Source organism: Rhamphochromis longiceps, linkage group LG1 (genome assembly GCF_057381845.1).
Source record: "Rhamphochromis longiceps isolate RC_006_pf linkage group LG1, R_longiceps_female_GT1.1, whole genome shotgun sequence".
Lineage (NCBI taxonomy): Eukaryota > Metazoa > Chordata > Actinopteri > Cichliformes > Cichlidae > Rhamphochromis > Rhamphochromis longiceps.
In genome coordinates this window covers 33176752-33191365 of record NC_140557.1, presented here as the reverse complement: position 1 = coordinate 33191365, position 14614 = coordinate 33176752, and the positions used below count along the sequence as shown (strand labels likewise).

Sequence of the window (14614 nt, the reverse complement as noted above, 5' to 3'; positions counted from 1 at the left end):
TGTGCACTGATACTGTCAGTTATAGGACCTTATACAGACAGGTGTGTGCTTTTCCAATTCATGGTCAGTCAATGAATTTACCACAGGTAGGTTCCAATCAAGTTGCAGAAACATCTGATGATGAAGATGATCAGCAGAAACAGGGTGGACCTGAGCTCAATTTTGAGCATAATGGCAAAGGTTGTGAATACTTATGCATATTATTTTTTAAAAATTTGCAAGAATCTCAAGAAATCGTTTTTCCCTTTGTCATTATGGGATATGTTGAATTCTCCCAATTCTTTGAATCTTTGGGCTGAAGGAAGGACAATACTCGGTGTATAAATGCTCAATCAACAATCATTTATTTCCATACAATTCAACAATAAGAGCATTACAACGTCCGGACGGGAGAGATGCTACCAGAGGGTCAGGCACATGTCTCAAAATGGTGACGGGTTGCTCAGCTTTTTATAGTCTCTAGTGGCCCCCAGCTAGTCGTAAAAGCCAAAACATCACATTTTTTCTCTGTTACAGCGCCTAAGTTATGACCTCGGCAGTTGTTTCTCTGCTTTCTGTAAGGTGGGGGTGTGGAATGTGGTCTGTCTATCTCCCCTGTCTTTAGACACAGAGTCTCCTGCTTACAACCTTCTCTTCATGATTCAACAATTAAGCATGTCAAGAAAACAGTGTAACACATTCACAGCAGATCAAGGATACAGAGTGATGCACATTTATCTAATGAACTAATATGTGAATATGTTCTGTTAACTCAAAAGTATAATGAGAACTAAACTACATACAGCTCACACACTCTATATTAAAGGGTATAATGTGATCTACAGCAGTATTCTAATTCAACTACTTTGATTACATATATAAGGTAACATATAATAACAGAATAATCTAATAATTCCCCCTTTTGATCTCTGAAAGAGATCACTTACAACATGCACTCCAGGGTCGCAAGGTCCAGGTTTTCTTGATCCTGAGGCCCTCTGTCCCCCTTTAACGGGTGGACCATATGTGGGATGACCTCTGTGTTCACGCAGTTCAGATGCAAGCAAAGTTAGATTTACAACCATAACAGCAGTTACAGATGACTCTCCCATCACTCCCCAATTCTCCCACAGCTTTATTTTGGTGCTCCAGTTTTCCACTCCCATTTTAATGCCCCCTTATACCTTTCAAATGTACTTAGACTAGAACCTCTGTCTAAGGAGCTTTTAACCTTTATTTTTATTGCTGCAGCTACCAGTGTCTTCCAGTTGGGTGATTCTCAGCTTCTTTCTTCGACCTCCGGGGTTAGACCACCCTTTAGTCATTGCACAGTTCTGGGGATTATTCTGCCCCGATTTCAAACAAAGATCTGTGTGTTTTGGGATCACCGCCGTGTCCCCCTTTTTGCCAAGAGCCTCTTGAACCTCGTTGGTCTGGTGTTCCTGGTTTTCGCCAACCCCTTCATGGTTATTGCTGTGTTTGTGGGATCCATCTTCTCCAGGAGCCCAAACGTCATGACACTTGACCCCAGTTGCTGTCTCGGCAGTCCCTACATCTGTCCCTGCTGTGAAGGGTCCTCACATCTCCGGGTCCCCGTCTGGTGTCTGTTCCTTTCTCTGCAAGAGACAGAAAACCAAAACACCTCTCTCCCTAGCCTTGATAATCTAATATTGTTATCCATTGTTCTTCTAATGATTCAAATTTGGTTTAAAATATTATGTTCAGAACCTATTCTAATCATAATCTATGTGTGTGTAAAAGAAATCAAAAATTAGTGAACCCTTTCTAAGTCTAACACATTATAAGCTTAAGTTTTACCATAGCTAAATTATTAAACACACAAATAAAGTCATAAAATGTTCATAACACCATTGTTTGATGTTCGGACTCAACTCCCCCTTTTTGACACACTCCCATGTGTCAATTCATTGGAGCTAGACACTTAAAAGAGAAGGTTAGTGACATCATATCTGGTAACTGGTCCATCCAGAGCTGTAACATTTTGAAATGTACATACAACAAGCCAAACCACACCTTGGTCACACCAACCCTTTTCTGCCCCGAAGATGTCCAATGCCATCCTAGTATGGACTGTCAAAAGTGGCTTTAACGCTGACTATCCTGACAATCCATTTTATAACGTTTCCTGGTCAGATTTGCCAATCTCTGCACCAGGGTTTTAAACTTTTCGCCATTTCCATTAGTTGTTATTTTTATTTAGTTTCGACTCCAGATTTTCAATTTTTACCAGTTGTAATTAGTTTTTACCAATTCTTTGCTAGTTTAGTGTAGTTTTTATTTTCTGAAAATCCTTAGTTTCAATTTAGTTTTATTTGTGTTTTGCAAAAATTAAGTGTAACAAAATCCCAGTTCCATCATATCAGTCATGCTCTTCTGGTTATCCTTGGGTGTTGAGACTAATAACTATTAACTCTTGCCGCACCGTGTGGTCCTAATTTTGGTTGAAGTGAATTGATAACCTTTTGAAGGCGATTGTTTCACACCTTTATTTAGATGTCCCAGTCCTGTTGTCTCAGGATGCATCACGCTGCCTTATCTGGGGTTAGCTGTTTTCTGGGGATGCGGGTTGAGTGGGTGAGCTCTTCAAGGAGGGGGAGTGTGCTCCCCCTGATGAGGTCTTCTAGGTAAGCTAGGTTAACCTTCTTGTGTGAGCTTTTCAAGTGCACTTTAAGGTTAGTGGGACTTTTAGTTTTATAAATGTCCCTCATGACCCCCTGATGACCCAGTACTTCATTTTTGCACACTGTAGTACACATTTTAGTTTTTGCTTGTAGCTCGCATACTCTACTTGCCACTCCTCTAAGTCCTGATGTTTCTTAGAGAGGGCAACAGTACCTTTAAAATTATATCACATGTGTGGGGGTGTGGCCTTGCCAATTGTTTTGCCCACCTTTTCAAAATGGCTGGCGTGCCCACAAGCACATTTCATGGAAAAAGAAAGGTAAGCTTGATATTTACATTTAAAATGTTTTGTTAAACTCAGATTTTTATTTTATTCTTTTTGCAAGTACCCCTCCTCGGTGGCGAGAAACTGTTGGTGTGGTCAAGTGGGTGCTCTGGAAACAAACGCTCAGGACAGAACAGTTATCAGTCATGTACTTCCTACAAGTTTTGCATATGTTTTATTCCATATTGATCCTCTGAGTGTAATGGTACATTTTAATTTGAATTTATCCAAACTAAACACAATATTTTCTTTATTTACTTTGCTCTTGTTCTTTTGCAGTACCACATCCTATCAAATGTCCCTGTCGATTATATTCTACATTTAATAACTTACTATTTCAAGTGAGAACCTAAATCATGTGGACCAATGTTTATTCTTGCATATCTCTATTCTGAATGTGGCCAGTCATTCATAGGTATTGTTCAATTTTGGCGATTTTCCTCTATAAAATTTAATTGACTTTTTTACAGTGGCCTGCTGTGGTTAATAGTAACATATTCCAGTCATGAGTGGTATCAAAAGTCTTCTCCACTGTAGCATTTGGCATTCCCAATAATATAACATGATACCTTACTCAAAACACAGCTAATATAGCACAGTTTTCTTAATGCAAACATTGGTAACTCAAAATCAGCAACCACAGTGTTAAGTCTGCAGTTCATACTTATGTGAAGCTAGAGTCTCCTCCTCCAGTCTCTCTTATCCTCCTGCTCCTGAAAAAACAAAACAAAACAAAGCGAAGCATCCACCCTTCTCTTGTCGGCTGGGTGAATTGTTTATGAATTGTTTATTGGCATTTACTAATCCTAAAGTGGGTGCAGTCATTGTCTCAGTATCAAGTCAGTCAAAACTTTTAGTCGTCAGTCCATCACAGTCCATTCACATGCATACCTCCATACACATTCATACCAGATGTTGCTGATAATGGAGTCTCCCGCGCAACCTATTCGAGCCTTCATCACCAGCAAGATGACGTCATCATTTTAAAGGAAAACAATTCCTTGTTGTTTTTTGGGCCGGATTGACTCGGTGCAATCCTTTTAGATCAGTGTTCCCTATAAGTGAATTTCTCCCAAGCCAATTACAATCATGGAGAAGCACACTTTGCAACTGTTTACAGTAATAATATTTTATAGCGCTTTAAATTTCAATCTTTCAGGCCTTGTTTAAAGAGCTGATTGTTAAATCATGAACTCACAAAATATCAACATATCACCACCGGTGGATCACACCTCTCAGATGTTTTTTCTCCAGTGCACTGTAACAAAAACGAAAACAGACATAACCAACAAAATACTACTAAAATAACACAAACTAGGGCCCGTTGCAGACATGTCCAAGCATAAAACTATCCCTCTCTCGCTTACGAGAAAGAACACAAGCCAAAGCTCACTGATAACATCAAACTAGCGCTAAACAAAACCAAACAATCAACCAGAAATTCACAGGAACATTTTGCTTCCTGCCGGGACAATATTGTGTGGGAATGAGAACCTCAGGTGCCGTAACACCTTTTGTTCCTCCTTGAATTAAAACTCAGTCACAGAAAATGCCGTACTCCGACCTAAAACTTACACTATTAATTCATCATTTTCACTCTGTGCCACTGTTCCTCATCAGGGCTGTGTGAAGCACAGCAAAGAATTCAGTCAAGGCCTTGAGCCATAAACAGACATCACGCACAGACATTGTTTTCATAACCAAACCATTTTAGAGCTTATTCCTAAAATCTACATAAATGCCTTCTAGGTGACATATAACACATTCTAAGTAATCAATGGCTCCTCATAAAAATTATGCATTGGGATGTTTGTGTGCAGCATTTTGCATATCAGCATAAGCAAAGCATTCTTCATTGCATCAGCGTGTGTGTGTGTGTGTGTGTGTGTGTGTGTGTGTATGTGGATCACTCTTCATTGCACAAGCGTGTGCATGTGTATGTGTGTGCATCACTTCTCAGTGAATCAACATTCCCGTGTGTGTGTGTGTGTGTGTGTGTGTGTGTGTGTGTGTGTGTGTGTGTGTGTGTGTGTGTGTGTGTGTCATTTCTCACTCACTCAACGAGTGCACGTGTTCATGTGTGTATTTCACTTCATTCTGAATCTGTGTGTTTGGAGACGTGTGTGTGTGTGTGTGTGTGTGTGTGTGTGTGTGTGTGTGTGTGTGTGTGTGTTCATCACTTTCCTGTTCTGGTGTTCTGGGTAAACCACGGCCTGAAGCATGCCCTGGGGTCCTGCCCCCCCTCCTTTTCAGTTTGTTTGCGACCATTGCTGCTGCTGCTGCTCAAAATTCAGTCCGTCCTGGTTCTGACCCCAATTGGGGCAGTCCTTTCTCCAGTGTCGATGTTCACCGCAGGTGAAACCTGCATCTTCTTCTGTGTTTTTGTCCATTCTGAGGTGCCTTCTGTCCTCAGTTACTCCTCTTGTCTCGGTCACGCCCTTTTTCGCCACCCGATCATCCGTGTTGGTCCATCACTGTCCTGCACAGTGTGAATGCAAAGTTATCAAGGTCAGCATTCTTTCGCTCGGCCTTACTTTTCATTCGGGCTTGGCGGGCGTCTCGTCACAGCTCTGTCAGCTGACGCAGTCTGGGAATTTTCCCCCGTGTAGTGAAACGGGCCTTAGGTTTAGTGCTCTCCGTCTCGGCTGCATGAGATCACATTCCTGCAGGTCTGTTGACATTCTCAGGTCGTTGTTGTGGGTCCAGCTGTTGCAGCATTTGGTCAGTGTCACGTATGGGGGAGAGCAGGAGTCCAGTCAGCCTCGGCTTTCAGGGCCGGCAAAGCAGCCTGTAATTAAATATGTATAGAAAAAACAAAAACAAAACAAAACAAAAACAAACGAACAGGAAAATGATGTTGTGTTCGCTGTGTTATTCAGAGGGGAGACACACCGGGACCAGGCCCTGTGTCAGCCTTCTCTCCCCCTTTTTTTTTTTTTTGTTTTTTCTCTCCCGATATAATCAACTCCTAACCCACCAAGTTGACAGGACAACACAAGTACATATTAAAATTCTTAAGATCATGTTTAAAAACCCAAAAAAGGAATTTTCTTTCATTCAGTAATCACTTTTATTAATCAATCAACAGAAAACATGTCACAATTTGACTCTTTTTACCACTAAATTTGTTGCGTCTTGCCTGGTTGGTTAGACCAGTGTTCCTTTTTTTTTTTTTTAGTTAAATTGTTGTCCTGCAACCCAGAGGGTTTCTTTGTCAGTAATGTATAGACTTCATCATTTAAGTATGTTAATTTTTCTTTAACCTTGCTGGAAAATCTTCACGTGTTCATGAGTGTAAGCTGTTTCTTCATTGCGTGTATGTGCATTTGTATAAAAGCAGGTTAATTTTATCTTTTCTCAAACTAGGCGTTACCTTAAAAGGAGCCTTTCTCTCAGATTTCTCTGCTTGTGTGTTTTTGTTTCACCTTTTTGTTGTGATGCTCCGGACGCCTTCCCAACCTCCACAAGTCCGTTGGCCCCAATTTTATGTGTTAAAACTTCTCTTAATTTCTCCTCTAATTCTCTCCTCGCTGCTGTCTTTTTCACAGCTGCTGATTCGTGCTGGGTGTGGTTCCCATTACCTATAATTTTGCTTCGGCCGCTGTGCTTGTGGGGGCAGTTGGTCCAGGTCCGCAGCTTCCTGTATTAACACACTAAGAGATTTATTTTAATTTCATTTTCATCGCTTTTAAACCGATAAGCAGGCAACACGCCTACCTTGACAGCGTAAACTGTACGCCAGTCTCCCAACACATTCCTCTCTCTACTCCTCCATAATTCTCCACTGCACACCTCTTACTATCTCTCCTTTTTATTTTTATTACACCACAGAGTAATACACCCAATTATGCCCGTCTATCTCCATGTGGCTCCAAATTCCCTCTTTATTTTAATTTCACACTCGTCAGGGGACAGGCACACAACAATTTCAACCACTGAAACGAGGAATTCAACCTTTTTATATTTCTTTACTAATCTAGACTCAACGTTTGTTCGCAAAATGTGTCTTGTTCTAGTCCGGAATAAATGTGAACCCGTGATTACACGGCCGTTCCAGTGTTATTTCCGTAGCTATGCGGGGGCCCTCACCTCCCCAAGTCACCACCTCGGCACCCGGACGACGCCGGTCCTGGCCACGCGTCCACGGACAGGAGGGTCGCCACTCCTAGGGCAAAATGTTCCACAGGTACACTAGGCATCAACCTTTGATCCTAAAATGTGTATTTGCTCTAATGTCCTCCTAATCAAACACATCAACCGTCACTGTCACTGTGTTCAGACTTCACACACACAAAAAGCACACTCAGAGCGCGCCTCACCCACGGCCAGAGCGCGCCTTACACACACAGCGCGTTACACCATCAGTGTGACACACAGAGAGCGCCTCTCATCAGCAGAAATTTGCACAGAAACCTCTGAGCTCAACTATTAGATCTTCTTAAAGCACACTGCACCATAGACCAAAATACCCCTTTCTCTGCGCTTATGACCGCCACCACGGGGCAAAGTCGCATCATAAAAGTGATGCTTGCATCCCCGAAGTTATACCTGACATCATAAACCAGGTGTTGCTATGTACTAAATTTTTACTTTGTATTATGACCGCAGCCCTTTATACTCGACTGACGCCACAAACCACCGTCAAAACCTCTATCCAGTGTACTAAAACTAGCACCAACCACTACTGCACTTCACGGCCGCACCACCGGAACACGCCGTATCATAAACCAAACCTACGGACGTGTTTCGCTCTCGCGTTGCCAGCGTTCAACTGCACCGTGAAGCCAGCATCTGCTTTTCCTTAAATCAACTTCTATTTCATAGCCGGCAAAAGCCAGGACGTCACTGACACCATAAACAAAATAAACAAACCTCGACTTCAATGTACTGGACTAATGGCCGCGTCTTCAGAAGAAATTCTAACGTATTATTGCTACAGAAGCCAGTATTAGACAAAATTAAATGTGGAAGGTAAAGTGGCTGCAACTAGCTCAACGTAGTATCTTATTAGTTTCTCGGTAGAAGCAGTTTACTGCAACTAGCTCAACGTAGTGTCTTATTAGTTTCTCGGTAGAAGCAGTTTATTTAACACACTGGAATTCAGCCTCAACTTATGTTGTTAGTATCTTGCGCCAAAAACCAGACACCGACAAATTTACTGTGAAAATACATGTGACTCAGTGAACAGATTAATTTGGAAAGCCCAATATGCACATTTGGTATTTATAATACAACAGGCTGTGCTTACCTTTCTGTTTTAGGCCGGCCTTCTGTTCACTTTGCCCCACGATCTCACCAAAGGCCAAATCTACACCTCCTCAGCACACCAAAGATCCGGGTCACGGCACCAAGTTGTTGAATTCTCCCAATTCTTTGAATCTTTGGGCTGAAGGAAGGACAATACTCGGTGTATAAATGCTCAATCAACAATCATTTATTTCCATACAATTCAACAATAAGAGCATTACAACGTCCGGACGGGAGAGATGCTACCAGAGGGTCAGGCACATGTCTCAAAATGGTGACGGGTTGCTCAGCTTTTTATAGTCTCTAGTGGCCCCCAGCTAGTCGTAAAAGCCAAAACATCACATTTTTTCTCTGTTACAGTGCCTAAGTTATGACCTCGGCAGTTGTTTCTCTGCTTTCTGTAAGGTGGGGGTGTGGAATGTGGTCTGTCTATCTCCCCTGTCTTTAGACACAGAGTCTCCTGCTTACAACCTTCTCTTCATGATTCAACAATTAAGCATGTCAAGAAAACAGTGTAACACATTCCCAGCAGATCAAGGATACAGAGTGATGCACATTTATCTAATGAACTAATATGTGAATATGTTCTGTTAACTCAAAAGTATAATGAGAACTAAACTACATACAGCTCACACACTCTATATTAAAGGGTATAATGTGATCTACAGCAGTATTCTAATTCAACTACTTTGATTACATATATAAGGTAACATATAATAACAGAATAATCTAATAGATATTATGTGTAGAAATTCAAGGTGAAAATGAAATTTATATATTTTGGAATAAGGCCCCAACATGAAAAAAGGTGGAACAAGTGAAGCACCGTGAATATTTGTAGATGCACTGTACATAACAAACAAATCACTTCCATTAAAATTCAGAGTGAGAATAACTTGTCAGAGCTGGTGTTTGGGAACAAGGTTTATCTAACATTAGCAGCATATTGTTATGTCTTTGATAAAGTAGTCAGGCTGAAGGCTCGTGTTATCTCACGCGCACTCGTTTTCTTTCGGCACAGTGTGAGGGTCCCTTTTGTCTTTTGCTGATTTTTTGTTGACCTCCTGTGCTCACTGTGTTGTTTCTCGGAACAAAACCAAAATGTCTAGCACAGGAACTCAGAAAATAGTCCAACACAAAATGTCCATGAAAAGCACAGGGGCCCTGGAAACCATTCAAAACAAAACAGGCGGGCCAAGAACAACCATGGGTTGCAGGGAATAGAGTCCAGAAACATAGTTCAGGGGGCCGACCCCGGTCCCGTCAGTACAGGAGCCAAGGGGAAAGCATTTCAGGGGGCCGATCGTGCGGACGGCAACGGCGGTGACGGGGAAACAGTTCTGGGGGCCGACCTCGACGGCGATGACGTCCAGCTGGTGGCCCGGAAAGTGGCCGGCGATTCCGAGGTGCAGAACGTGGCATGGGCGGCGGCGTGGCAGCTGCAGGACCAGACGAGGCCGACGCAGAAGCAGAGGCTGGACCAGGCGAAGCTGAAGCAGAAGCCGAAGCTGGAGCAGGCAAAGCCGAAGCCGAAGCTGCAGCCGAAGCTGGACCAGGCGAAGCTGAAGCAGAAGCTGAAGCTGAACCAGGCGAAGCTGAAGCAGAAGCCGAAGCCGAAGCTGGACCAGGCAAAGCAGAAGCAGAAGCCGAAGCTGGACCAGGCGAAGCCGAAGCCGCAGGTGGTGGAACAGAAGGAGGCTGGACGGGCTCCTCGGGCCCCCCAGCTGACATGACGTGAAGTGGTGTGGCTGCTGCAGGGTGCCGGGTAGGCACACCCGGGCATCCAGCAGCAGACGCAGGATGAACAGTTATGGAGGCCCCTGGCTGGACCAGGAGCAGAGCTGCCACCTGGGCAGGGAGCAGAGCTGCTAACTGCGGTAAAGGCTAAGGAAAAACAGGCTATTGAGGCATAAGTCCACACAGAGAGAGAGCAGGTGAAAAACAGTCCATAGTGCTTACTATCTTAGCACAGGAGTCCATGAAGTGAGCAGTGTTAATGACCACCAGTTCTGAGCCAGCAGTCTTTAGGTTCTCAGAGTCTGCATCAGTTTTAATTGGCTTAAAGGCAAATGGCCCAGTCTCTGTAGTCACAGGAGGAGTCAACATAAGCTTGTTGGACCTAATCAATGGCAGTGTAAGGCTCAGAGGGGCTGGTTCAGCCATACGAAAAACAAGAATTACCACCTGACTCAAAAAAACAAGACAAGACCATTAGGGTGAGGCTCCTGGACAAACATTAAATACTCAGGTATGGATCTAACTAATGGCATGTTAATAGCATGACTGTGATATGTTGGCCAGACACATTTGCTTGAACCCACACCCGCAGTGATCTGTGGCTTCAGAGTGATAACTATATGGAGTGGAGCAGGTGACACTTCAGGCTGTGAGTGAGTGGTAACACCATTGTTCAAGGTCAAAATCTTATCTAGTGATGAGTTCACAGAGACAGGAGAAAATGGTGTCACATTAACCCTGATCTCAGCCTCCATCTCCTGATTGGAGGTAATGGTGCTGGAGCAAAACAGTTCAAAATCACCCTGTTTATTGCCTTCAGGAAGACAGAATTCATGTTGTGACGTTACACAGTCCAGGTTACCATGATCTGCATTTATGTTTTCATCTTGACGGATTAACGTGAGTTCATGATCGGCATTCACCGTTTTCAGTTCATTAAACACAAGAGTAGCAGGGAAAACAGGATCACTAGTCATGTCACACTTTAATTCATGATTCGCCAACTCTGCAATATCCTTGCTTACTGTGGCTTCAGAGGGCCCCGGAGGTGAGAAAACACATTTCTTGAGGTCCGGCTCAGACAGAGACACACCTGTTGGCCCATCAAAGAAGGGTGTGGCTTGGGAGCCGGTCAGCTCTGGTACATTTGAACCTTTATTTTGAACATGGTCTTCAGACATGACCTTCACCAGTGACTGAGTTATACTATCATTACCTTCATTAAGTGACTGGTGGAGGAGCTGAGCCGACTCAGGAAGGAAGACATTTGCCACAGATAGTTTAGACTTGGATGTAACCTCAGACATGGTAAAAGACACAAAAGGAAACACCTCCATCCCACTACTCACACTATTAACATGAGAATCAGTGGAAGTCTCTTTCAGTCTATGTGTAGATTCTGAGGTCCCTACAAGATTGAGTGAATTATTCATGATTGACTGAGAAGAAATGTCTCTAGACTGTGGCTTGGTTAATAGTTCATTACTAGCCATATCTCCAGCTAAGTCTGTATTTACTTCACACTCCTTCCACTCAGAGGTAACTTGGGGTGACAGAACACCTTCACTCACCTCCGAGTGTTGGGCGGTGTGACGGCGACGCGAACGCCGCTTTTTCTTGGCTGTGGACCTCGTTGAAGTAGACGGTGGAGCCTCTTGCAGCGTCGCAGAGGCTGGGGAGGCGAGTGTTGGCGGAGCAGTAGGTGGGAGCTCCTGGCAACTCCGGGGGCCCCCAAGAGCCAGGCGTGTACTGTGGAAAATCTCCTCATAGTTAGGAGTGAGCCGCGGCTTCCACCGGAGCTCCTTCTCTAGCTGAGCACATGTGGCTCACTGCCGCTCCACAAGGTCCAATTCCATGATCTCCACAGCATCTTCCTGTCGCACTGTGGAGGGCGAGACATGCCGTAGCGACGCGCGACGGCGACGTGAACGTCACTTCCCTTTTGAAGCGATCGTGGACGAAACTTGGATCTCTGTGGCGGCCGGCTCCTCGTCCTCCGACCACATCCATGCCAGATAGGAAGCAGGAGACGAGTAGTCCGATCGAGGCGGTGAGGGTGGGCAGCAGGTCTGAGGTGGGGCGGCTGCCGAGAGCTCCTCCTCAGAGATGAGCCAGGGCTTCTAACAGAGCTCTTCCTCCCTATATGTCCGTAACACCTGCTGCCGCTCTTCCTCACCAAAGTCTATTGCATCTGACATTTCCGTGCGCCGCATTGTGCAGTCAGACGGTGGCGAAGATGCGGAAGCCGATGAAGCGTGAGCCGATGGTGTGTCGGCGGTGAGCCTCACTGTTCCGACTCTGACTGCTTCTGGCTCGCGAGGCAGTGGGTAAACAGCGCAACAGCATGGCTCTGGTGACAAAGCACGCACACAGGGCAGCTGCTGTTGCTGGCGGAGTTGGAGAGTGAAGACGAGAAACTCTTCCCGTTCCTCCTCTCTGCAGCCATTTGCTGCATAGCGACTCCACTGTCTGGATGATCTCCTTCTCTTGTGTCGCTGGGTCTGGCATGGTCGCGTCGTACTGTCACGGTCTGTGGAGACAGGCCGTGCGGTGGTGTGTGTGTGGTGGACCCAGGTGCGAACACAGGTGAGGAGACGGGAGTGAATTTAAACTGAAAGCGAGCCTTTATTACGGCTGATGACATAGAGGCTAAACAAGGCAGAAGCACAGTGACTAAACTTAACTATAACTAAACCGGGAAACTGATACTGCAACAACCTAGAAAGACTCTCACCAAAGACTCTCAGATTTACTCTCACCAATAGAAAATTCTGAAATTTTCATGGCATTGACCTTAACATACACAGAAACCATGCCATGACCTTAAAAAAAGCAACCACAGTTACTTGGACATTGATCTAAAGACAACATGAAGTCAACAGTACTTTACAGCAGCCAAAATGTGCGCCATATTAGTTTCTTTTTCTCTCTTTTTATTTAAAATGTAAATGATTTTGCTTAAAAGACACATGACTCCCGGACTCGGATTCTTTGGGCTGTTTGCTTAAAGGTGGAAGCATTTCCTTTAAGAAAAGCTCTGCTGAGGTGTTGAGGGAGTCTAGCTCTAAGAGACAAGAGAGCCAGGTTAAACAGACCACCAGCAAGCTGTGAAACAGATGGTTTCCCACTTGACTGCTGTTGTCCATAATCAAGCATCTAATAACACCTGTTACACTTATGAAAGGCAGTTGGAGAGACAAGAGGAAAGGTTGAATGCACAGCCTGAAAGGTGTGGCTCGGACAAAAATCCTCTTATAGGATAACTTCTGCACTGCGCTGGAGTCTCAGATGCCTAAAGCGCGTCTACACAGTAGGATAAGTGTGAGCGACGTGTTAGCAGAGCAGCAGCAGCAGCAGCAGCAGCATGGTGCTCTGTGTGTGTCTAAACAGGAAGCAGGCAGAGTATTGTTGTGTAGGTCACCCATGTTTTAGGAGTGCCCAGAGCCTGAAAGAGAATCACTGCAAAACTAAGTCTAAGTGTGAAGATGGGCCTTGGATGTGCTTTATAGGTAGATACTGCAGGACAAGCAAAACTTGATCCATGCACAGCTTGTGTCGACGGCTGGATTGTTTAAAACTGGTGCGTATATGTTCTATCAGACATGCTTTTGAGAATTACGACAAAAAAAAAAATGTGGCTGAACCACAAACCATGTGTTATTGTATTATCGGCTATCAGCTTTTTATTATTTGTTATTTGTTATTTCGCAATAAATTATCCACTAAACAGGAAATGTTCAATGAGTACTACTTGAGAGAAAAACTATGGCTTTAAGGGTTTGCTATCACACCACTAACAGTCCATGGAAAGCAGATGTATGCTAAGGGCTAGAATTGCATGTTGAGGAACCGATGGTCATTCCTTGCAATTCCTTGGCGTCTCACATGGTTTTGGCAGCTTTTGTGCTCAAAGTTGCTGCAGACATTTGTTTGCACAGACTGGCTAACAGAGCCAGCCAAGTATCTTCTGATTTTATGAGGGAGAAAAGAGGAAAATAGTCATGTGGCCTCAAAGTGTATGTGTGCCTTGTGCATTGTGTATGCCTAAGGTACCAGATGCTTTTTTATTGGGTTTGATTAATATGCTAGTTAATGGATAATTTATTACCAGGTTTGACAGAAGCAAACTGCTGAAAAAATACTTGAGCAAGAGGGAGAAAAAAAACACATTAAAAGGTAACAGCGTTTTATCTTTAAAGGCTTATGTTACAGCAGAGACACCGTTTATGTGCTGTTGTGATATTCAGTTACTGCTGAATGTGTTTGCTGTCATCACACATACCGCAGAGACATGGAAGAAAAACAAGTTAGAGACCTGATTATGGTAACATATCTGTTCTATTACACCAGGCGTATAGGGATGTAAAGTCCTCGCGTGAAATTTAAAGGTAAAAGAAACTGTTGCGTGTTGGCAGCACAGTCCTGGAGTGCCTTCTTCAAGACAACCAGCGATGAATCAAAGAATCCTAATGTTGATTTCAGGAAACTTGCTCACGCAGCAGAGGCATGTGGTTTCCACCTGAAAGTGTTACACTCTCCAAAGCCTGTTCGACTCACGTGGGCAGAAAACCTAAAATATGTTTTGCAGTTCCAGAAACGGAGCAAGGGAGAGCTTAAAAGCAGCATGCTGATGTCAGCCATTATTGCCCTTTGGGTTGGAAGAAGACATCTGTTTTCCTTAAT

General features: G+C 44.0%; 1 long non-coding RNA gene across 2 annotated transcripts; it reads right to left on the bottom strand.

Annotated features, from left to right (window-relative positions):
- Positions 1-4816: 4816 nt before the first annotated feature.
- On the bottom strand, positions 4817-8290 carry LOC146679046 (uncharacterized). 2 transcript variants are annotated; one of them, XR_014911806.1, is made up of 2 exons: positions 8196-8290; positions 4817-6600 (listed from the first exon to the last, which is right to left on the bottom strand). It is a non-coding gene; the product is annotated as an uncharacterized LOC146679046 (long non-coding RNA). The 2 variants fall into 2 exon arrangements; XR_014911805.1 differs by having other exon boundaries at positions 4817-5735.
- Between the last annotated feature and the right edge of the window lie 6324 nt (positions 8291-14614).